General features: G+C 45.5%; 1 long non-coding RNA gene across 2 annotated transcripts in view; it reads right to left on the reverse strand.

The window, feature by feature from the left end:
- Positions 1-4,415: 4,415 nt before the first annotated feature.
- The window catches only part of LOC138847632 (uncharacterized), a 60,066-nt gene continuing 41,952 nt past the window's right edge, over positions 4,416-22,529 (reverse strand). For both annotated transcript variants that reach the window (XR_016227916.1, XR_016227915.1), the window contains 3 exons: positions 15,582-15,815; positions 5,822-5,902; positions 4,416-4,535 (listed from right to left, as the gene is read on the reverse strand). This is a non-coding gene — a long non-coding RNA (uncharacterized LOC138847632). The remainder of the gene's footprint in view (positions 4,536-5,821; positions 5,903-15,581; positions 15,816-22,529) is intronic.

Below are 22,529 nucleotides of genomic sequence, written 5' to 3' on the forward strand. Positions count from 1 at the left end.
GACTGATGTTTTGATGTAATCAGGGAGTCCTTCACAGGACGTACACCCTACATGATGTAGGATGAGGCTTTGTTGAGCTCTTCTTAGGTATAGGCAGTGTGTACACAAGATATTTTTGGATCTACAGTGTAATTTTAATCATGCTGTGTGGGTACATTCTGTTATTAACCCCTTTTGACAAATGAGGAAACTGAGCTACAGAGAAATGGCAAGTAACTGACAGAGCCAGGACTCAAATCCAGTCTGACTCCAAAGGCAAGATTCTTAACCACTACTCTACTGGCTGTGTCTAATCCACCTTGAGTATAACCAGAAAGATTGATGGAGTTGTAGACTTTTTTTAAAAAAAATATTTATTTATTTGAAAGGCAGATTTACAGAGAGGAGAGGCAGAGGGAGCGAGCGAGCGAGTTTCCATCCTACAATGGCTGGAGCTGGGCCGATCCAAAGCCAGGAACAAGGAGCTTCCTCTGGATCTCCCATGCAGGCACAGGGGCCCAAAGACTTGGGCCTGCTTTCCCAGACCATAGCAGAGAGCTGGATCAGAAGTTGGGCAGCTGGGACTTGAACCGGCAGCCATATGGGATGCTGGGACTGCAGGCGTGACTTTTACCTGCTTTGCCACAGCGCTGGCCCCCAGTTGTAGACTTTTAACCAGCAGGCACCACCTGCCATTAGGCCAGGGTAGTGCATGAAATCTCAGCTGTCTCACCATTTACTACATTGTTGGCAGCTGCTGGGCATGAATTCCACTGATTGGGAAGGTTGTTGCATTGTTAGCAAAGGGCCATCCTGTGTCTCATCAAACCCGTGGGTAATGCAGCCTAGCTAGTAGCATTCCTTCATACTTAGCCTCCTGATATTTTCACCAAAGCATCTGTGTTTCATAGCAGAGTTTCTGGTCCTGAACACAATGGCTTCACGTCCACACAGTTTTGTGTAGTAGAAGAAGGTCAGGCTTTGAAGTTAGGCAGGCTGTGCTACTGGCTTAGTGCGCAGTGTTGACCACTTACTCAACCGTTCTGACCCTCCCATTTTCTTAGCTGTAAAGTTCATTCAAGAGAGATCTGAGCACCATGTTTGTGGCCACATGATGAAAATAGTCAACACCTAAGCAGCTCCAGTGCTCATGGAAAGTATTCTATAGGCGGTATTGACAGCTGTCTCCGGGAGTTAGGAATCATTCTTGCAAGAAAGGCTGATTGTCTTCTAGTAGAACAATGTCCATCTTAAGTAATCAACGACTTTAAATACAATCATTATAAATGCTATGAAGGAAAAGTATGGAGTATTATGTAGTCAGGTGGTGTGGAGACTTGGGAAGATGTTCCTTATAAAGTGATTTAAGCTTAGACCTCATGTCCAGGGTCAGCCAGGTGAAGGTGAGTGAGGACGAGGAGCAGGATGAAGAGCATTACAAGCAAAGTGAACAGTGGCCTGCAATTGATATTCCATACAGCTGCCAGCCAGCCAAATATCTATTGGGTGACAAATACACCATGCTCTGTGCTGTGTGTGTAGAGTGAGGATTAAAATCGATGTGAGAATACCCTCTTGGCATCTGTAATGGGGGAAAATAATAAGCCTCCAACAATTGTACAGGTACAAGCATAAGCAGCAGCACCTTGAACCTAAATCCACTCCCCCTCCTGCAGTTCGCTGCCATCCACCATCCTGATGGATCTCCTGGGCAAGTCCACTCCTCTGTTCTTTGTTACTGCCTGAAATTCAGGCATGTGAAAAGAGGAGCTGGATGTCTCCCCTGAATTCTGTCTCTGGGCCAAACAACCCCATCTCCTTCCTATTCTCTGGATAACCATAGAAGTCCGTTGTTCTCAAGGCTTTTCTGAATACGCCTGGACCACACTGGCTTGCAGCACACCCTCATCTCACAGTGGACTGACAGTCGAAGCCTTGGCTAGCACCTTGCCCTTGTGGAGCTTACGTTCCAGCTGGGCAAGATAGACCATAAAACACATCAGATAACTAAAGGTTGGATGAGTGACAAATAGGAAACGTGACAGAGGGTAATGGGTATGAGGAGGCCAGTTGTAGGTGGGAGGAGTAGTTAGGCTTTGCTTATGGGGTACCAGTAAAACCAAGACTTGGAAAGAACCAACCGGGCAGAAACTGGGAAGAGTGGTGCAAAGTTCTGGTATAGGGTAGATGCTCAACAAAGGAGCAAAATGCCCTGCCTGGCCTTTAATCAGTTGGATTGTGAAGGCCAGCACAATGGAATGGGAGAAGAAGCGAGCTAACAGTGAGGAGACCAGAGGCCTAGCCCTGTCTGCCACTGGGCATTTGCAGGCAACCGCTCAAACCTCTTCAAGCCTGTTTCTTCTCTTTTAAAATGATGACAATTCACAGATTCAGTAAACATTTATGGAGCTCCTACCATGTGCCAGGCACTGTGGTTGGTACTGGATTAGAAAGCTAGTCCCACATAGCTTTGCCAGGACTGTTAGGGGGATCAAATGCAATGCTGTACATTGAGACATTTTGACTGGAATTCAGAAAGCTTTTGAAACTGAAGTTAAGTCCTCTAAGGTTTTGCTGATGAGGTGCTATTCAATAAAATATGGAAAATTCTGTGCCGACCATGCAGCTAGTCTGGGCTGCTTTCCTTCAGAGTCTCCTGTTCAGCAAGTTGGAGATGTCCCAAGTAGTTGCCGTGGTGAGGACTGAAATCAGAACTGGCTTAGTCCAGGCTGTCACATGCTGAAGCCTGAACTTCATGAGACCTGACCATTTCTGGCCAAGTTTGCCAGATGAAGGGAACCTGTCTCTTACTAGGAACCCAAAATGCAATTTCAGCTTGGGGAGTCCTGTCTTCAAGGTCCCAGTCGGACACCAGTTCTGCTCATTTTCCATTCAGTGCTGTCTGTTGGGCACTAGGCCCCACTCAAGAGAGGCAGCTTAGTTGTGCAAATTATTTCTTTTGCAGTGATGGAAAAATGCATTGAAAGCTCTGTGAGAACTTCTTGGAAACAAGATTTAATTTCTCCAGATTTGTTGGAACTGAAGTGGTTCACTGTGTATTTAAATACTAATCCTACAAAAATTGCTTGAGAAGTATTCAATTTTTGGTTGCTTTGGGAGTCATGAGGCTTTTATTGCATGATTTTTTTGTTCACTTGAATTTCCTATACATTTGTGTTCCCATGTGGACTAGGCAAAAAGCATGTGAGCTGTTTTTTTTTTTTTTTTTTCATTTGAAAACCCTGGAAGACTTCTGTCAAATAGTGGAAGTGGCCTATTTTTTCAATCTCAGAGTTGGTTTAGGGTGAGAAAGCAAGGTAATGGCAATTGGACCCCTTGATTGTGCTACAAGATTGGTTTTTTAAACACTTTATTGAAACTCAACAGTTTCACTCCCTAAGGACAATCAGGAGGTTGATATTTAAACAATCTGGCCAACCAATATTTTCTTTACTAACTTCCAGTTAATACACACTGCGCACTTCATCCGACTGAGCTCTGAGCCAAGCACTTGGGGGCACAGAGGTGACCAAGAGTGCATCCTACTAGGTAACAGCATTGCGATTGTGTGAGAAGCATCATAGTGGGGCTATTTCCTTCTGGATCACTTATGTAAGGATTCATGGAGCCCATTCAAGAAAAGAGAGGAATGGGAGAAAGGGACTATGAGCCCAAACAAGAAGGTTGGGAAAGGATGCAAGTTTGCAAGATGTTGAGTTTTGCAATCATTTCTCCCATCCTAACCTAGGAAGCTCTGGAGCTTTTTTGCTTTGGGTGGTGTCTGGGGGGAAATATTTGCTTTAACCAAGTACAATGGATGGAGGAAAAATCTATTATTTTACATCCTTGCAAAAATCAGATAGCTTCAGAAGTTCTCAGGGACCGATGGTTGGTGTTATTAGGAAACTTTTATAAGTGCGTCACTCTGGGTTTCAGTGTAGCCCCACTAGTCTGGCCAGAAAAAATGAAAATATATGTTGTGGGCTTTCTAAACTGCAGTTCTTAGCATTTTCCAGGAGGGTCAAGGGCCAGGAATGAATCCTGGATGTGGAAAGGAAGCCACGGCTAGTTGGCCAGACCCTTTCTGGTTCTGTGGAGGTTTATGTGCAAGAAGAGGGACTGCTTGGCTTCTTGCTTTTCCCCAAAGGCTATCGCAAGAGTTCGCTAGCAAATTCAATCTAGTGTCCAAAGCCCTCTGCTATGCTGTCCTCAAACACGGTGTGCCATTAGTTTGCTGAAAAAGGGGCCTCAGCTGCAGCCTCTGTGGGAGCCTGAGCCAAATAACAACTGTTGCAAGAGTTCATCGAATAGGCATGCACACCCACCGTGCAAAAATTGATTTTTGCCTCAATAGAAGCAAATCAGCCAGTGGGACAGTATAACTGAAAAAAAAAAGTGTAGAGGAGTATAATAAGATGAGGGAAACATCTGGGTTTTGTTTTCTCAACTTTTATTAATTCATCTGAGGTGTGAGTCACAAGCTCACCCAGCCAGTGTTTCCGAGATGAAGACTTCATTACCTCCAGAGAAGTTGGGAAACGTCATTTCAGAATTACCTTGAGGGAAAGATGATCCACAGAGATGTCATTTTTCAAAAATGCAGTGTTGGCCTCGATAGCTACTGCCTAAGATTGCTTCTGTGTTAAACAATGATTGCATTTCTTCCTTGGTGGGGTTTTATTTCTCTACATAGAAACGGTAGGACTAGATGTGCTGACCTAAAATATATATTAAGCCAAGAATCCCACGAAAGTGCCCTTCACCTATAAAGGCAACTTTGGTGGCTCACCTTGGTCTTTCCCAGGTGAGAGTGGGGTGTAGCCCCTAGGGACACTAAAGAAGGAAAAGCCACCCTTCTCTCTTCCCAAGGTTTTCTTGAACCAGCCCCAGCCCCCACTCCACAGAGGGAGCTCAGGTTTACACATCAGTGGGAGAAGGAAGCTTGCTTCCCGAGGCTAGACCCTACCACCACTGGGGCTAGTGATTCTGTGTTCTCAACTACTCCTCTTGATAGCCTGCATGGCATTCTCAAGATGGCTACTCAGGTTCCCCAGTTGGCCCTGGTTAGAGTCCAGGACAAAAGCTGCATAGTCCATGTAAAGCTAGCAATTTTGTTCTCATACTGGACTGTATCCAGCTAAACTCTGCTATTTTGGCCTGTTGTTGGGGTGTTGCTAGTGGGCTTCAAATTTAGACCTCTCACACGTGACCCATGGCTTGATTCTACTAATTCTATTCCCTCCCTCCCTTCCTTCCTTTCTTCTTCCTTTTTTTCCCTCCCTCCCTCATTCCTTCCTTCCTTTCTTCCTTCCTTCTTCCTTTTTTCCCTTCCTTCCTTCCTTCCTTCCTTCCTTCCTTCCTTCCTTCCTTCCTTCCTTCCTTCCTTCCTTCCTTCCTTTTTGTCCTTCCCTCCCTCCCTCCCTCCCTTACTTCCTTCTTTCCTTACACAACTTTGTTGGAGTGCCCACATACCCTATGTACTGGAGAGTCAGAAGCAAATAAGGAATTGTTCCTGCTCTCAAAAGGCTCACAGCCTGGCAGCACAGACAGACTTACAAGGCTATAAAATTGGATATATGGGTTTAGCACTCAGAGTTCCTAGTTTATAAATATAATAGAAGAAATGGCTTTATTATTTTCTGTCAAGAACTCTGCCATTTTTTCACCATACCCTTTACCAGGATTGGTAGCTTAGATATTTGGCATTTTTGGTATTTATAATTTGTCAACTGATTTTCTTTGAACCAGGAGCATCTGTATGTGCAGTCCCTGGGTCACGCATTTCAAATCACTTTTAAGGAGAAACAGAAGAGATTTCATAGTCAATTAAAGCCAAAATTACCTGGAATGCTTCTGCTCTCTGTATTGAGCCAGTGACCCACCTTCATTCCATGACAGTGATCTGCAGAACACTCTCTGTTCACTTGAGGAAGAAACAGAAGGGTGGCTTCCGTTACACTCCAACTATACAGCCTTTAGCATCAGTAGCTATGGACAATGATGTAATTCTGTCTTAATGCACACAACAGGTCTCAACTATTTAAATGACGTGACTGAATTTGAAAAAGTGTCTCTTGGGGCTGGCACTGTGTCATAGCAGGTAAAGCAGCCAGCTGCCATGCTGGCATCCCATATGGGTGCTGGTTCAAGTCCTGGCTGCTCCAGTTCTGATCCAGCTCCTTGCTAATGTGCCTAGAAAAGCAGCATAAGATGGCCCAAGTCCTTGGGCCCCTGCACCCATGTGGGAGACCTGGAAGAAGCTCTTGGCTCCTGGCTTAAGACCAGCCCAGTCCTAGTCATTGCAGCCATTTGGAGAGTGAAGCAGTGGATGGAAGACTCTCTCTCTCTCTCTCTCTCTCTCTCTCTCTCTCTCTCCTTCTCTCCCCCTCCCTCCTCCTTCTCTCTCCTCTCTCTCTCCCCTCCCTCTTTCTCTCTATAACTCTGCCTTTGAAATAAATAAGTAAATCTTTAAAAAAAAAAAGTCCCCCCTAGTAGTTCAGGACAGGAACCATGAGCTTCTAACTCATGTAATTTCTTACTGACAGATAGTCTTTATGTAATGTCCCTGGAAATAAATGAAAACCCCAATATTCGTGAACACCATCATGTCAGTGACACGCTCTTTCCTTTATTCCTCGTCAGATTGAATTTAGATATGATGCTGGCAAGAACAGCAGGGTAAATAACCAGCTTGTGATGTGTCTGCTCCAAGGGGGATGATTTTGACGGTCTGTTCTCACCATATAAGCAATGTTTCCAATAAAAAGTTTTACTAGGTGTTGTCACACATGTAAATGTTTCATAAAGATATCACTCAACTTGTAAATCATATACTTGAATTCATACTAAAGTCACCTCATTAAATACCAAGGAAAACTATGTCTTTCACATAAATCTTGGTCTCAAGTGACTTTAAATAAAGGAGCAAAGAACAAAAACAAAGCTCAAGCCCGCACTGGCTGAGGCTGAATTTTAAGATGCTGACAGGAATATGAAAACTTTCCTTACCTGTTTCTTTAATCTTCCTTACAAGACCAGACCCTCTGAAACCTTCAGGACTTTCACCAGATCCTCCAGAGAAGATAGAACTAGAAACATGAGCCAGAATAACTTTTCTTTATTTTTTAAAAAATATTTATATATTTATTTCAAAGGCAGAGGCAGAGAGAGGTAGAGACAGAGAGAGAGATCTTCCATCCGCTGGTTCACTCCCCAGTTGACCGCAACAGCTGGAGCTGTGCCAATATGAAGCCAGGAGCCAGGAACTTCTTCCGGGTCTCCCACGTGGGTGCAGGGGCCCAAGGACTTGGGCCATCTTCTACTGCTTTCCCAGGCCATAGCAGAGAGCTGGATGGGAAGTGGAGCAGCCAGGACTTGAACCAGCGCCCATACAGGATGCCGGCACTGCAGGCTGGGGCTTTACCTGCTAGTGCTGTCCCGCAGCCTAACTTTCCTTTTCTTTTTTCTCTCTTCTCTTCTCTTCTCTTCTCTTCTCTTCTCTTCTCTTCTCTTCTCTTCTCTTCTCTTCTCTTCTCCTCTCCTCTCCTCTCCTCTCCTCTCCTCTCCTCTCCTCTCCTCTCCTCTCCTCTCCTCTCCTCTCCTCTCCTCTCCTCTCCTCTCCTCTCCTCTCCTCTCCTCTCCTCTCCTCTCCTCTCCTCTCCTCTCCTCTTTCTTTCTTTCTTTCTTTCTTTCTTTCTGACAGGCAGAGTGGACAGTGAGAGAGAGACAGAGAGAAAGGTTTTCCTTTTCCGTTGGTTCACCCCCCCCAGTGGCCGCTCTGGCAGCGCGCTGCGGCCAGTGCACCACACCGATCCGAAGCCAGGAGCCAGGTGCTTCTCCTGGTCTCCCATGGGGTGCAGGGCCCAAGCACTTGGGCCATCCTCCACTACCTTCCCGGGCCACAGCAGAGAGCTGGCCTGGAAGAGGGGCAACCGGGACGGAATCCGGTGCCCTGATCGGGACTAGAACCCGGTATGCCGGTGCCACAGGCGGAGGATTAGCCTAGTGAGCCGCGGCACCAGCCAACCCAGCCTAACTTTTCAAAACAAATTCTGGCTTACTGAAGTATGATTGTCATATTCTAAAACTTATCCCTTTATTTTACAGTTCTGTGAGTTTTGAGAAAGAAAACCTGCTGACATGTGACTATTACCATAATCAAGACACAGAACAGCCTCACCTTTCCCAAAGCTCCCGTTTTGCCCCTTTGTCCTTAACCCATTGTCTCATCCCAGGCTTCTGGCAACCACTGCGCTCACTCTCTCTCTCCCTCTCTTTCTCTCTCTTTATTTATTTGAAAGTCAGAGTTATAATAAGAGGTAGAGACAGAGAGAGATCTTCCATCCACTGGTTCACTCCTCAAGTAACCACAAAGGGCAGGGCTGGCCTAGGCCAAAGCCAGGAGCCAGGAGCTTCTTCCAGGTCTCCCACGTGGGTGCAGGGACCCAAGGACTTGGGCCATCTTCTACTGCTATCCCAGGCCAAAGCAGAGAGCTGGGTCAGAATTGGATCAGCTGGGACATGAACTTGGGCCCATATTGGATGCTGGTGTGGCCGGGCGCGGCAGGCGGCAGCTTTACCTGCTATGCCACAACACCACCTGCCCCCTCATGCCCTCCCACTGATCTCTTTTCTGTCCCTGTAGTTTTGCCTTTTCCAGAATGTCACAGAAACAGAATCACACAGCACTTTCTTTTCAAAGTAGTAACAATGCTTTTTTAGATTATACAGTGCCTGTGCATTATGTAAAAAATATTTAACTGAGACATACGAAGATGTAAAATGCTTCCCTGCACTACAAATGAGAGTGCAGAGATGTTTTTCCTCAGACATTGATATCATTTCCTTTGAATATGTACCCAGAGGTGGATTGCTGGATCGTGTTGTATACAGCTCTATTTTTAGGCTTCTGAGGAATCTCTATCCACAGTGAGTGTACTGATTTACTTTGCCACCAACCATGTCGAGGGCTCCCTTTTCTCTAGATCCTTACCATGATAGAGAGAAAAGAGGACCCTGAGTATGTCACCATGAGGAAACAACTGTTTGACGTGATGGATGTGCTAATTACTCTGACTGGACCATTACACAAGTTACTCGTGCACAGAAACTTCCAATTCAACCACATAAATCAGTACAATCATCATGTGTCCATTTTAAAATTATTTTAAATAAAAAGGCTTCCCAAAGATAAACATTGCTAACATTTTGATGTATTTTCTTTTTGTCTTTTAACTGTATAAATACTTAGTTACACAAATAAAACTTAGAAAGTTGAAATCCCATATACAGGATTTTATATTTTTATTTTATACTTTGTAACAACATCAGGAGTACTTTGTGTTTTTTAAATTTTTAAAAATTTATTTGGGGGGGGGAGAGAGAGAGAGAGAGAGATCCATCTACTGGTTCACTTCCCAAATTTCCACAACAGTCAGGACACAGGTCAAAGCCAGGAGCTGGAAACTCAATCCAGGTCTCTCAGGGACCCAACTATTTGAGCAATTACCTGCTGCATCCCAGGATCTGTATGAGCAGGAAGCTGAAGCCAGGAGTCTAAGCCAAGCACTTCAGTATGTGGTGCAGGTGTCTTAACCACTAGAGTAAATGCCCACCCTGTGTGCATTTCCTTGAGGACCAAGTCTTTCTTAAGGGTTAGAGGCAGGAGCCTACCTTATCAACAGGCACAATGATGGACAAGGAGCAGAGACCCAGGGAACCCCATCACAAACTGCCTTTGGAGGTTCCACACCCTTTGCATTTGGTCTCCAGGACTCCTGACTCCACTTGTTTTAATCCAAGGTCATCTCTATTGTTTTTTTCTTTTTGCTATTGGCTTTTTTTTCTCAGACTAAAACTCCCAGGTTGAGTTGGGTGCCCATTCCTCTGGTTGGTGACTTTGCCCTGTGCTCCTCTCTGGCAGGGGGCTTTTCTCACTGTTAAAATTTGTTTTTCTCTTTTGTCCACGTCCCCTACTAAACAGTGAGCCCCATAGGCACAGACACTCCTGTCTCATTTGTCCCTTTTTTTTTTTTTTTTGCATTACTTGGCATATTACTCAGCAAAGAGTAGCTACAACGTCCCTTATCTCTGTGGGGGATGGTTCAAGCATCCTCACATCTGCATATGCTTAGATCCCTTCTGTAAAATGCTGTATGATTTTCATATAACCTAGACACATCTTGCATACTTTGATTCATCTCTAGGTTACTTATAATGCCTAAGACAGTGTAAATGCTATATGATGTGCTGATAGACTGTACTGTTTAAGAGATAATGACAAAGAATAAAAAGTCTGTACCTGTTAAGTACACAGTTAGCAAACATTTTCAGTCTGAGGTTGGTTGAATCTGAGACTGCAGAATCCATGAATACAGAAAGATGATTGTACCCCCAGGGGCAGCCTCCTTCCTTTACAATATTAATTATTTTGATCTTTGAATTTGGGACATCTTTCCATTCTGGTGGTTCTCTATAATTTCTTTCCTTGGTGTTCTATAATTTCATTGTAGAGATCTTTCTCTTCCTTGGTTAAATTTATTCCTTAATTTTTTCATAACTATTTTAAATGGGATGCTTTATTGATTTCTCTTTCAGTAAGTTTCTTACTGGTGTGTAAAAATGCTATTGTTTTATGCTGATTTAGTATCTGGCCATTTTGCTGAGTTTGTTTGCCAGTTCTTTTTTTTATTTTTTAGAAAGCTTTTATTTAATAAATATAAATGTCATAGGTACAGCTTTTAGAATATAGCAATTCTTCCCCCTGTACCTGCCCTCCCACCCCCACTCCCATCCCACCTCCTACTCCCTCTCCCATCCCACTCTACATTAAGATTTATTTTTAATTGTCTTATATATAGAAAATCAACTCTATACTAAGTAAAGATTTCAACAGTTTACACCCACACAGACACACAAAGTATAAAGTACTGTTTGAAAATAAATTTTACCATTGTTTGCCAGTTCTAACACCTTTTTGATGGCATCTTTAGGTTTTTCTATATCTGCAAACATGGATAATTAGACTTTCTGCTTTCCAGTGTGGATGCCCTTTCTTTCTTTCGTATGATTGCCCTGGCTAGGACTTCAGTATTATGCTGAATAAGAGTGGTAAGGGTGGGGGCCGGGGCCGTGGCTTACTTGGTTAATCCTCCGTCTGTGGCGCTGGCATCCCATATGGGTGCCGGGTTCTATTCCCGTTTGCTCCTCTTCCAGTTCAGCTCTCTGCTGTGGCCCGGGAAGGCAGTGGAGGATGGCCCAAGCCCCCTGCACCCACATGGGAGACCAGGAAGAAACACCTGGCTCCTGGCTTTGGATTGGCGCAGCGCAGGCTGTGGTGGCCATTTGGAGAGTGAACCTATGAAAGGAAGACCTTTCTCTTTGTCTCTCACTGTCTATAACTCTGTCAAATAAATAATTAAAAAAAGAGTGGTAAGGGTGGCCCTTGTTGTCTCGTGTGTTTCCCTTTTGCTTATTGCCTATCTTCCCCAGCAGGAAGATACACTCGACAGACAAGATACACTTGTCTGATTTTGCCCACATTATAACATGGCATCTAAAGCTTGGCCCAAGATGAATGTTGGATGCACACATGTTGGATAGGTTGCATGAATGGACTAATGAATGACGAATCAATGAATGAATCAAGCAAAGATAGGTGTGGAAGATAGCAGCAGTCCTCAAGTGGAAGCCATAAACCATGTGAGAACTTGGAATCTTCAGCTGGGACCCATGATGTGTCATCAGTGGCTCCCTAAGGACCTTGACCTTCATTCTCCCAGCATGAATCGCCCTTGTCACTCATAAAGGGAGATCTTTGGAGGGCAATCGCCAAAAAATGTTCCTAAATAGAGCGGACCCTTCACACGGGAAGAAGAACAAATAGCGTCCCCCTGCCAAGTGACGGGCTGAAAGGAGGGGCCAGCAAAGGATGGCTCCTCAGAACTTTTGGTGGATGCTAAAGAACTGTTTAATTAGTGACAGGTTAGGCCTAGGACACAGATGTCACATGGATACTCATGAAAGCCAGCATACCACTAGGGTAGGACTGAGCTGTCTGGATGGCTCTTTTGAGCATGCTCAGCTCTTTTGGAGGGAAGAGAAGCTTCTAGCAGTCTTTGACTCTCACCTCCCCACTCGCCACACCCACACTACCAACAACAAGAACAGAGAAGCACGTTTGTGCTTGCAGAAGCTCTGCCCACAAGAAGGAGCCAGCCTATCCAACAGAGCTCCACACCCCTATGAATTAAGAAGTGAACCTGAATGGAGCCCAGGCGAGGACAGCTTCTCTCTCTTTCAGCATCACAACTGGGGCTGTGAGCTTTCCAACAAACATTGCTGAAGCCACCTCTCTTCCTTTTTGAAAGCTGTCAACTAAAGCGCTCTCTAGCAAAGTGCCCCTCCCCCTCCCTCTGGTGGCAATCCATGCCAACTTGGATATCTCCCAAGGACCAGTGATGCCAGGCTTTTGATAAACAAAGCACAAGTTCCTTCAGATGCTGCCAGATTGATGGAAGTCCTGGGGGACTGGACCTTTGAAAGATTTGCACACAGAAGACACTTAACATTAAGTATTACCAACATAAACACCAAGCTCAAAATATAAAACAAATTCTCCCAAGTCCCACTTGCTTGGTATTTGCCATATTGTCATAGACAATTAAGCATGTTATGTGCCCTCTGGTCCAAGAGGGCACATAATCTCTGTGTGGTGCTGTACAAACAATACAAGACATTCTATGTGTGGAGGGGCCCAGTGGGGTAGGTCATAATGTACAGAAAAGACACATGTTAATAAGAGGTGTGCAGTGCAGATGAATATGGCATGGTCAGCGTCCTCCCCCTGCACCAGCTCTGCTGAGTGCGTTGAAGCTCTTGGGTTTTGTTTGGCCACCAGAACACAAAGACCTGGCTCAGTAACATCAGGACCAGGTCCCACTTTCTCAAGTTTAAATTCTGACCCCTGGAGCAAAATATATATATATATATATATATATATATATATATATGAAACCAAAAGAGCCTTCTGACGCAGACTACCCCCTCATGAATTCCAGGCTGAGGGTGGGGTGCAAATCCAGGGGCTCTGGGAAAGGATTCCCACTCGTGGCTCCAGCCCTAATCCTCCTTTCCCCTTAGCAATGCACTTGATTGCCCCCAATCACCCAAGCACAATTGATTTAGTGGGACGTGTGTACACAGACACAAATCTGAGCAACTCTCCCCTGGAGTCCTGTGGCTGAGACAGTGGCAATGAAGCAACTGTGGATTTATGAAAGTTAGACATTTTTGGGGGGAGGCAGTGGCTCTGGATGGAAAGAAGAGAAAGGAACAAGAAAATACAAAAAGCAACTTGCTTAACTGGTTATCTTTTCGCTTCAGGACTGGCCACACACTTACTCCACTGCAATGTAAGATTAAGGAAAATGAGAAAGCAGAAATGTGGAGCAATAAGTACCCGGTTCATGGTTTGCCACAACCACCACAGCAGACCAGAGCACATAGTGGTCCATGAGACAAGAAAGACCACCAGATGCTGACATGCCCAGTGCCTTCACTCTCTCTTAACCCTGCCAGGCCACCCACAACATACCACATTCCAGTTCCTGGGAGACCCTATCCCATCCACACTTGACTGAGAGAAATGGAACTGAGCAAAGGGTTTCCCCACCCTTTAGCCCATCTCAATCCATCTCAGTTTTAGCTAAATGGGTGCAATGCACCAAACCACCACAAAGCCCACTGACAGCAGCTGCAGAGATGGGAAATACAGGACCAGTGGCAAAGTCATTTGAAGCACTGAAGCAGTTTCTAAGTAGGGAGGTGAGCCATTTGCTGAGCACTTCTTTTTGTGAGAAATAACATTGCCCAACTGCTGAAAACATGCACTCAAAGCCCCAAAGCAGAACAATTGATCCCTTTGGGTGAAGCTCCCCTGCCTAAAGACATCGTAGGTTGAGCCCCCTTCAGAACCTGCCGCCTGTTCCGAGGAAAATCTTTACTGCTTCATTGGATTTTTTTTTTTTTATAAATGGGCCAACATTGATCCATGGCAACTAGGCAGCTGTGCCAACAAGGCTAGACTACTTTGGATCCAAAAGCCAAGATGAAGTGGCCTTTCGCAGGTGTCATATAGCTTGGCTCTGAAGAGCAGCGCCAGCAGTGTCCAGCACGCTGGCAGCGGCAGTGGAATGAGTGTGCAATCTCCCGAGGGAACTTCCTGGAAGGCCAATGCTCCTTTAACAAATGTTTAAGTTCTGATGTCATCGGACAAACATGAAAGCTCTGATATGCTTGTTAAAAATCAATCTCCACTTTGTTATTGTACCATGTGTTTGGGGTAGAGGGGAACGGAATGGGTGTTGGTATTCGGAATCGTGGGATGTCATTAAATTCACATGCCCTCTTCCTAGGGGTGAGCAGAGAGGCCTTCAGTGCAGGGTTCAGCAAACAGTTTTTTTTAAGGGCTAGATAGTGAACGTTTCCAGCTTACTGGACCACATGGGCTCTGTCACATTAACTCAAAGCTGCTGTTGCACAGGTAGTGCAAAAACAGCTGTAGATAGTACTCAAATGAACATGGCTGGGTGCCAATAAAACTTTATTTGCAAATCAGCTGGGATGCATCTGCTGTGTGGGTCAGATTTTGTTCAGTGCCTCCAGCTTGCCAACCTCTGCCCTAGTGCCAAGTGGACATTCATTTGCAGACTTCTTGTTCAGCCTCGCCAAACAACTGCTGGAAGGTAAAGGGCCAAGCAGAGGTCTCTGGGCTCCCATAATCACTTCTCTGCAACCATTCTCAGTATAATCCCATGATGTCATTCTGAAATGCAGTGGGTCATTGACAGGGTCACATTACTCAGAGAAAAACAGGATGTTTGACACCTAAAATATTCAGAACGAGCCCAGAGCTCATCTCTGCAAAAATGCTCTTATATAATGGGAAGCAGAGAGAAAAGGAAGGAAGCAACAGGAGGCCGAGAAGCCACAGCTAGTCATGGCGAAGGCGCTCTGGACATCTCTGCTTGCAGCTGTCACTTCAGGGGACAGATGACTTCATTTCAGACCCCTCCTCCAATAAAGGGGCTATAATGGCTCACTTGGGAGAAATACCATATGGTAAATGCTTTGAAAAGTTGTAAGAAAAGTAAAAAGTACTTAGGGAGAAAAAGCAACTTCCAAAAGCATGAAATCTGTCTGGAAAAGGATCAGGCAGTTTCTTTGAAACCCCATAGCTTCCTAGAAAATTGAGTCTAAACCAGTAGGATTAGGTAACAAGAGAGGCAAGTTAACAGGGAGATCTGTTTTCCCATGTTTACATACCTTTAGTGTGGTTCAAATTAGCAACACTGATTCCCAAAGCTCTCCTGTGGCTGCTCCCTGCTCAAATCTCAATGTCTACCCCTTTCTACCTTACACTTCAGGCTCAAAAATACACAGTCTTCTAATTTCCCATGCCCCTGGACCTTTGGGCATAGGCGTTTCTTCTGGAAGGCCATTCTAGCCCTTCAAAAATCCTTCCTGGGCTTTCCAAATGCATTTAGCACCCTCTCTTTTGGGCTACTTTGGGCTCTTGTACATATTTCATCTGCTGTACTCACCACATTGTCGAATCGCTTATTTGATTATGCGACTTATTTCCACCACTAGACCATGAGTTTCTGCTGTCTCGTTGTCTCTGGATCCACAAAATCTAGACAGCATTAGGCTTGTGGAAGAAGCTCCATAAACACTTGTGGAATTGAATGTCCAGTAGTGGGTGCTCTGTTGTTCTCCTTTAGACCAGAGGAGATTGTCTGGGGGCCAATCTAGGCTAGAATTCCAGTTTGAAGTCTCTAGAACAAAAAACATTTACAGTGTTAGATTTTTCAACATGGAGCTCTCTGGTCAATGAGTTACTGGCATGAATCTTTCATTAACTCTCTTAACTAGACTCTCATACACCAAGATTTCCAGTTTAGTTACTGAAAGTCTCCCAGAAAGCTCCTTCTTTTTTTTCAATTTAAGTATTTTTACATACAGTGTATAATGTGATAATTCAATACATGTGTACAATATGTAATGATCACACCATAGTAATGAGCATTTCCAGCTTCTTAAACATTTACCATTTCTTTGTGTTGGGGAACTTTGAACTCTCTTCCAATTCTTTGTAAAAAATACTAGCTGTGGTTTATAGTCACCCTACTGTACTAGAGAACAATAGAACTTACTCCTCTTATCTAATTATATCCTGGTGGCTGTTATCTGATGTGCCCCGTCTTCCTCTCCTGAACTCTAGTGACCAACCTTCTACTCTCTACTTTTATGAGACCAATTCTTTTAGCTTCCACATATGATTGAGAGCATCCATTCCTTGTGTTTCTGTGGCCAAAACAGGATTTCCTTCTTGTTTAAGGCTGAACAACCTTTCAGATGGACATTCAGCTTGATACCATATCTTGGCTGTTGTTAATGATGGTGCAATGAACATGGAAATTCAGCTGCCAGCCAGCTCCTTCTTATCCCCCAGGTCTGAAGAGTCTCCTCATCTGAGAGACCCTTTCTGACTGCCTAGACTCAGCTGGTCTCCTCATTACTTTGTTCTTATGCCACTTATCACAATCTGGAATGATCTTTAATTTTTCTTCAGTTGTCTATTGTCTGCTTCTCCCCCCATATTAGCTTCATCAAGACAAGGACTGTGTTTGTCACATTCATTGTTGCAGTCTTGGTCTACCGCAGATCTGGCATTTAGCAGGCATTCACTAAATATCTGTTGAATAAGTGAGTGAAGGCATGCTATGAACTGTTAGTAAGCTAACACTCTATGAGCATACACTAGATGTTTTCTGAATTGACATCTCTTCAAACACACTAATACCAGGATACAAATAGACTAATGAAGTGACAGTTCCCCCACTCCAGCCCTTACAAGAATGCTTCTTCCACCTCCACACAAACGCAAGGGAAGATACATGCCAAAAGGAAGGCAATTGTCATCTTAGATGTACAAACAAGACATGTGCAAGACATGTTCTCTTCCAGGGCAGCAGAAGCTAAGCTCGCTCCCTACAGCTTGAGACTGCTCACACATAACCTTAAAAGCAAATCTGACCACACGTGTTTAGCTAGATTTAGCCATTGCACGATGTTTATATACTTCCAAACATCATATTGGACATGATAAACACATACAATTTTATCTGTCAATTTAAGAATAAATAAATGGATAAAAAAAGTGGATCTGGCCATGCTGCAGAGCAATGCAAGCCTGGGCTAGGAGATTATGCCCATATAAGGCCCCCCAGGCAGCTCCCAGTGGAGCCTGAGATAATTTGGCACCTCTCAGCAAAGACCAACAAGATCACTTTTCAGAGCTTTGTTCACAAACAACTCCAAGTCTGCCGTCTACATTTTCTTTTAAACATTTGATGCAAAACTTAATACCACCCTGAGCATCTCAGGCATCAGAGACTCTTCTTGAAAGTAGTGCTGAAAACAACTCAAAGGCAGCCATCCTCTGAAATGCTCACTTGCGGCTCCCTGGAGATCTCCCCAGGTTGCTGAGATGGGGTACTGGGCTCTGGAGGTCACATGAACTCAGAGATGGGTGAAATTTTCTTCCTTTTCTGCCATTGACCTGCTAGGCCAGGGTCAGCAAACCCTCACTGTCAAGGTTTATACAGTAAGTATTTTTGACTCTTCAGGTTACATAATCTCTGCCACAACCACTCATCTCTGCCATTGCAGTGGAAAAGGCTTAGACAAGGCACAAATGAACAGTTGTGACAGCGTTCCAATAAAACTTAATGGATGGACATTGAAGTGTGATTTTTGTATAATTTCCATGTGTCACAAAATAGTCTTTGATTTGTAGTCAACCATTTGAATATATAGAAAGCATTCTTAGCTCTCAGTGCAAAACAGACAGTGGGCCAGCTTTGATCTGCAGGCTGCAGCTGGCAAACCCCCACAATAGGCAATAAATCACAGGAAGTCACAGTAATGCGTAAAGAACGTGACCTCAGGCATTTGGACTCAACTGGGTTTTCCAAGTTTTTCCACTGCCATGTTTTGGCTGTGTGACCTTGAGCAAGTTAGGAAAATCTCTGAGTCTCAGTTTCCCCCTCTATGTGGGCCTCCTTGGCAGCCTGGAGAGAGCAATCAAAGACACAGATATGGAAAACATTCAGCATGTCAGTGCTCAGCAAATGTTAGCTACTGTTATCTGAAAGTACCTCTGATTGCAGTGAGGCTACTCCCTGTGGGCACCCTAGCACTTGTTGTTCAGGAGTTGTTGCGTGAATGAATGAATGAATGGACGCAAGAATGAAGGAGTGAAAGTCCATTGGAACTCAGCAACGTTCACTCACACTCACTAGCTGCCCAAGCTGCCCAGTTTTCACTTCCCTCACTTCCAAACTTCTAGATTTGGCCCAGTGATCACAATGGGTCATCACTGGGGTCAAGTGGTTGGGGCTGAACTTAGTGAAATTCCACACGTGCACATAGCAGGGCCTCAATAATGGCTTGATGAATGATATACTGGAGGCAGGAGCAGCTATTGTCCATGCCACGCAATAAGTTGAGTGCTGATGACCTGAGACTTAATTAATGCCAGTGCTGAAGGGTACCTTTACCATTCTGTCTCTCACTTTCAGTACCACAATCATTAAGTTACATGAGAGAGTCAGCATTTTATCATAGACTAGGCTTTATGTCGGATGATTTGGCCAACTGAAGGCTAACGGAAGTGTTCTGAGCACGTTTAAGGTAAGCTAAGCTGAGCTGTGATGTACGCTAGGTTAGATGGATCAAACGCATTTTCAACTCACAATATTTTCACCTTACAGGAACACGACCACATTGTAAGTCAGGGAGCATGTGTATTTGGAGTCCAGCAAAAGAGCTCCTTCCTCTGAGGATTCATGTTGGGTGGGGTGAAGATGAGGACTTCTCTCTGGGGAGAAGGGGAGGGAGGAGGACTGTAACTGTGCCGCACTACCTGTCTTCTTTTCCTGCCTTCTAGGCCCCCAGGGCATGCCGACCTCCCCACTGCCTGCCTCTGCAGGCAACACAGCTCTCATACAAACTGCAGATTTTCAGAGCCAAGTTTCTATCTGTATCCGTGTCCCATGCACAGGGCTGCTGCTCCAGCTGCGAAGGTAAATGAGGGGTTAGCCAGCGATTCAGCCCCTGTGCTCCATGGGGGAAGCCATTGATTTTTTCTATAAACAGCATATGGTGCTCATCTACCCCATCCCAAGAAGGCTGTGGGGATTCCTGGCATGTGGGTAATTTTAAGTTTGAAAACTTCTGCAGGGTCCTGGAAAGAAAAACCGCAGGCAACATGGGCAGGGAAAGCATCTTGAGCTGGACACAGCAGCCCCCGAACCGCAAGGAGCATCGGGGCAGATCAGAGGCCTTGGCCCAGCTCTCCTTGCAAAAAGGCGCCTGCCAGCCCAAGCCAGGACGATAGGGTGTGGGTTTCCCACCCAGGGGATCAATGAGCGCACTGTGCTCAGCCAGATCACTGCCGGGAAGCCTCGGCCTGGGGCGACGCGGTGCACACGGCTGTGGGCTACGTGAGCGCTGACAAGACCCTTAAAGGCTTCCAGCTTTCCTCCAGAGGAAGGCTTTGACTTGGCTCCCATTACAGATCCCATCAACCACATCAGAGCTGTTTCACAAAAGTGCTCAGAAAATGGAAAACGCTAAGGACATTTGTGGGAACCAAGGAGCCAAACACAGACCCAGCCATCACTTTCCCCACCACCCAAGGAGCCTCCTTCCCAAGTCTTGAGGAAGCAGCAGGGGAAGGTGGGCTCCCCATGGCCCGTTGAGCAGGCCCCCGAAACTCTAGAAGGCCTTGGGGGTGTGCACCTCAGAGCCTGCTTGGGGTCTTGGAGCCTGTACTCGGCTTGGAGCCAGCGATGGCCTCAGGTATTTCCCATGATTCGTATGAGTAGTAGCAACCCTAACAGCTAACATCGATAGTGGGTCCATGGGAGTCCAGCCACTGCACTGAGCTGCTGTGTGATCTTGGGGAGTCACTGAACGTCTCTGAGCCTCACTTTCTTCCTTATCAATAAAGAGAAGAAATGATAATAGTGCTTGGTTCAGAGGGTCGTTGTGAGGATACACTTGAGAGGCCTCACCCTGTGCCTGGCCTAGATGAGGTGCTTCAGCAAATGACACCAGGCCAGCCTTGTGGTACTGCAGGTTAACCTGCTGTTGGCAGTACCAGTATCCCCTATCCCCAGTATCCCAGCTGGGCCGCTTCTTATCCAGCTTCTTTCTAATGTGCTGGCAGGAAGCAGATGATGGCCCAACTGCTTGGGCCCTTACTGTCCACGTGAGAGACCTGAATGGAATTCCAGGCTCCTAGCTTTGGCCTGGGCCAGATTTGGCTGTTGCAGCTATTCATGGATTGAACCAGCAACTGGAAGATCTCTCTCTCTGTCTCTGTCTCTCTCTCTCTATCACTCTACCTTTAAAATAAATACATCTTTTTTTAAAATGACAACTATCATTGTCATTACTTTTGAGAAATAGAGACTATGACCAAAGAGGAAAATTAAAAGGGCCTTATCTATTTTACTTTTCTCTCCTTCATCTATAACTAGCTCATCCTACCCTAGTTCTTTTTTAAATAAGATTTATATACTTATTTAAAAGGCAGGGTGATGGAGATCAATCGACCAATGAACTGATTGATCGATTGATCAGTCTGCCGTCCACTAGTTCAGTCCCTAAATGGTTGCAATAGCCAGGGCTGGCACAGGCAAAGGCCAGGAGTGAGAAACTTCTTCATGTGGGTGGCAGGGACCTAAGTACTAGAGTCATGTTCCGTGGAAGTGGAGCCCCCAGAGACTTGAACTGGCACTCTGATAGGAGATGCCAGCTTTGTCAGTTTAACCCGTTGTGTACACTACAATGGTGGCCCCTAGCATAGTTCCTAAATACACACCCTTTCAATGATTTCCCAGGCCCCAGGAAGAGTAGATACGGCAAGTGCTCACAAGGCAGAGATTGAGAAGCCCACACTAACCACTCACAGGGCTCTGTGCTCCTCAACGGCAACTCAGCCAATGTGTCTTTCTCATCCCTGCCAGTTCCATGTTCTACACTGTGCATCTCCTTGATGTTACAACATTGGCTAGCTGCAGAGGGTGATGTATGAGGCATGCTGCAGGGATGGGAAGAGACGCTCATGGGCTAGCTTGCCAGGCTGTGTCACTGTGAGTCAGAAATACCCAGCCAGCTGAAAGCAAAAGTCTCCCTTTCTGGGATGGCTACCAGAAATAACTATCAAAAAGATATTCTTTTTTAAAAAATTAATTTTACTTATTTGAAAGGCAGAGATAGATAAGGAGAGAGAGAGAGAGAGCGCCTCCATCCATTGGTTCACTCCCCAAATACCTGCAATTGCCAGGGCTAGATCTGGCCAAAGCCAGGAGCCTGGAACTCCATCCAGGTCTCCTGCATGGGTGGCAGGAGCCCAAGTACTTTAACTATCACTGCTGCCTCCTAGCATTTGCACTGATGGGAAGCTGGAGTCTGGAAACAGTGTTGGGATGTAGACTCAAAATGGGATGAGGGCATTGCAAGCTGCATCTGAACTGCTGTGCCACAGCTCTAACTCTAGTGTTCTCCCGAGCGTAAGGCAGAAGAGAATAAAATGAGTCACAGGAAGCAGCCCCGTAAAGAAGATGTTTGATCTGGGTTTGTTCAGCTGCTCATTCATTACATTCTTAGTAATGACATTGAGCCCTCTGCACCTCTGGGCTTGGCATCCTCAGATTCAACCAACTGTGGATCAAAAATATTTGGAACAAAACTGTAGCTGTATCAGACTTATACAGTGCGTTTTGGTGTCATTATTCTCTAAACAATGCACTGCGACAACCACTTCCATGGCATTTGCATGGCATTCAGCGTTATACGTCATCTAGAGATGATTTGAAGTGTAGAGGAGGCTGAGTGTAGCTTATATGCACATGCTACATCATCTGATGCAAGGGACTTAAACGTCTGCAGACTTTGTTACCCACGGGATGTTCTGGAGCCAGTCCACTGTAGATAGTGAGGGATGGTTGTAGGAAACTGGCTGAGGGTACAGGAGGCCAGCTGAGGAGCCCTATTTTGGACCTGTTGAGTTTGAGATGTCTGTGAAGTAGATGGAAACGTGGGAGTCTAGATTCTAGAGGGGAGTTCAGGCTGAGGAAGAGCTATGCATGGGAGAGAGTCATGGCAGTCAAGGCCATGGAGGTGGACAGGCAACGCCACGGGAAACAGAAAGAGAGAAAACAGAAGACCAGAGGTGACCAAGGACTGCTCTGAGGCCCCTGGTTGCCACATTTAGAAGTTAGCAGAGGTTGGCTGGTGCCGCAGATCACTAGGCTAATCCTCCGCCTGTGGCACCGGCACACCAAGTTCTAGTCCCAGTCAGAGCGCCAGATTCTGTCCCAGTTGTCCCTCTTCCAGTCCAGCTTCCTGTTGTGGCCCAGGAGTGCAGTGAAGGATGGCCCAGGTCCTTGGGCCCTGCACCCCATGGGAGACCAGGA

The sequence above is a fragment of the Oryctolagus cuniculus genome, chromosome X, assembly GCF_051225735.1.
Source record: "Oryctolagus cuniculus isolate XC-2025 breed Fujian yellow rabbit chromosome X, ASM5122573v1, whole genome shotgun sequence".
NCBI classification, from domain to species: Eukaryota; Metazoa; Chordata; class Mammalia; order Lagomorpha; family Leporidae; genus Oryctolagus; species Oryctolagus cuniculus.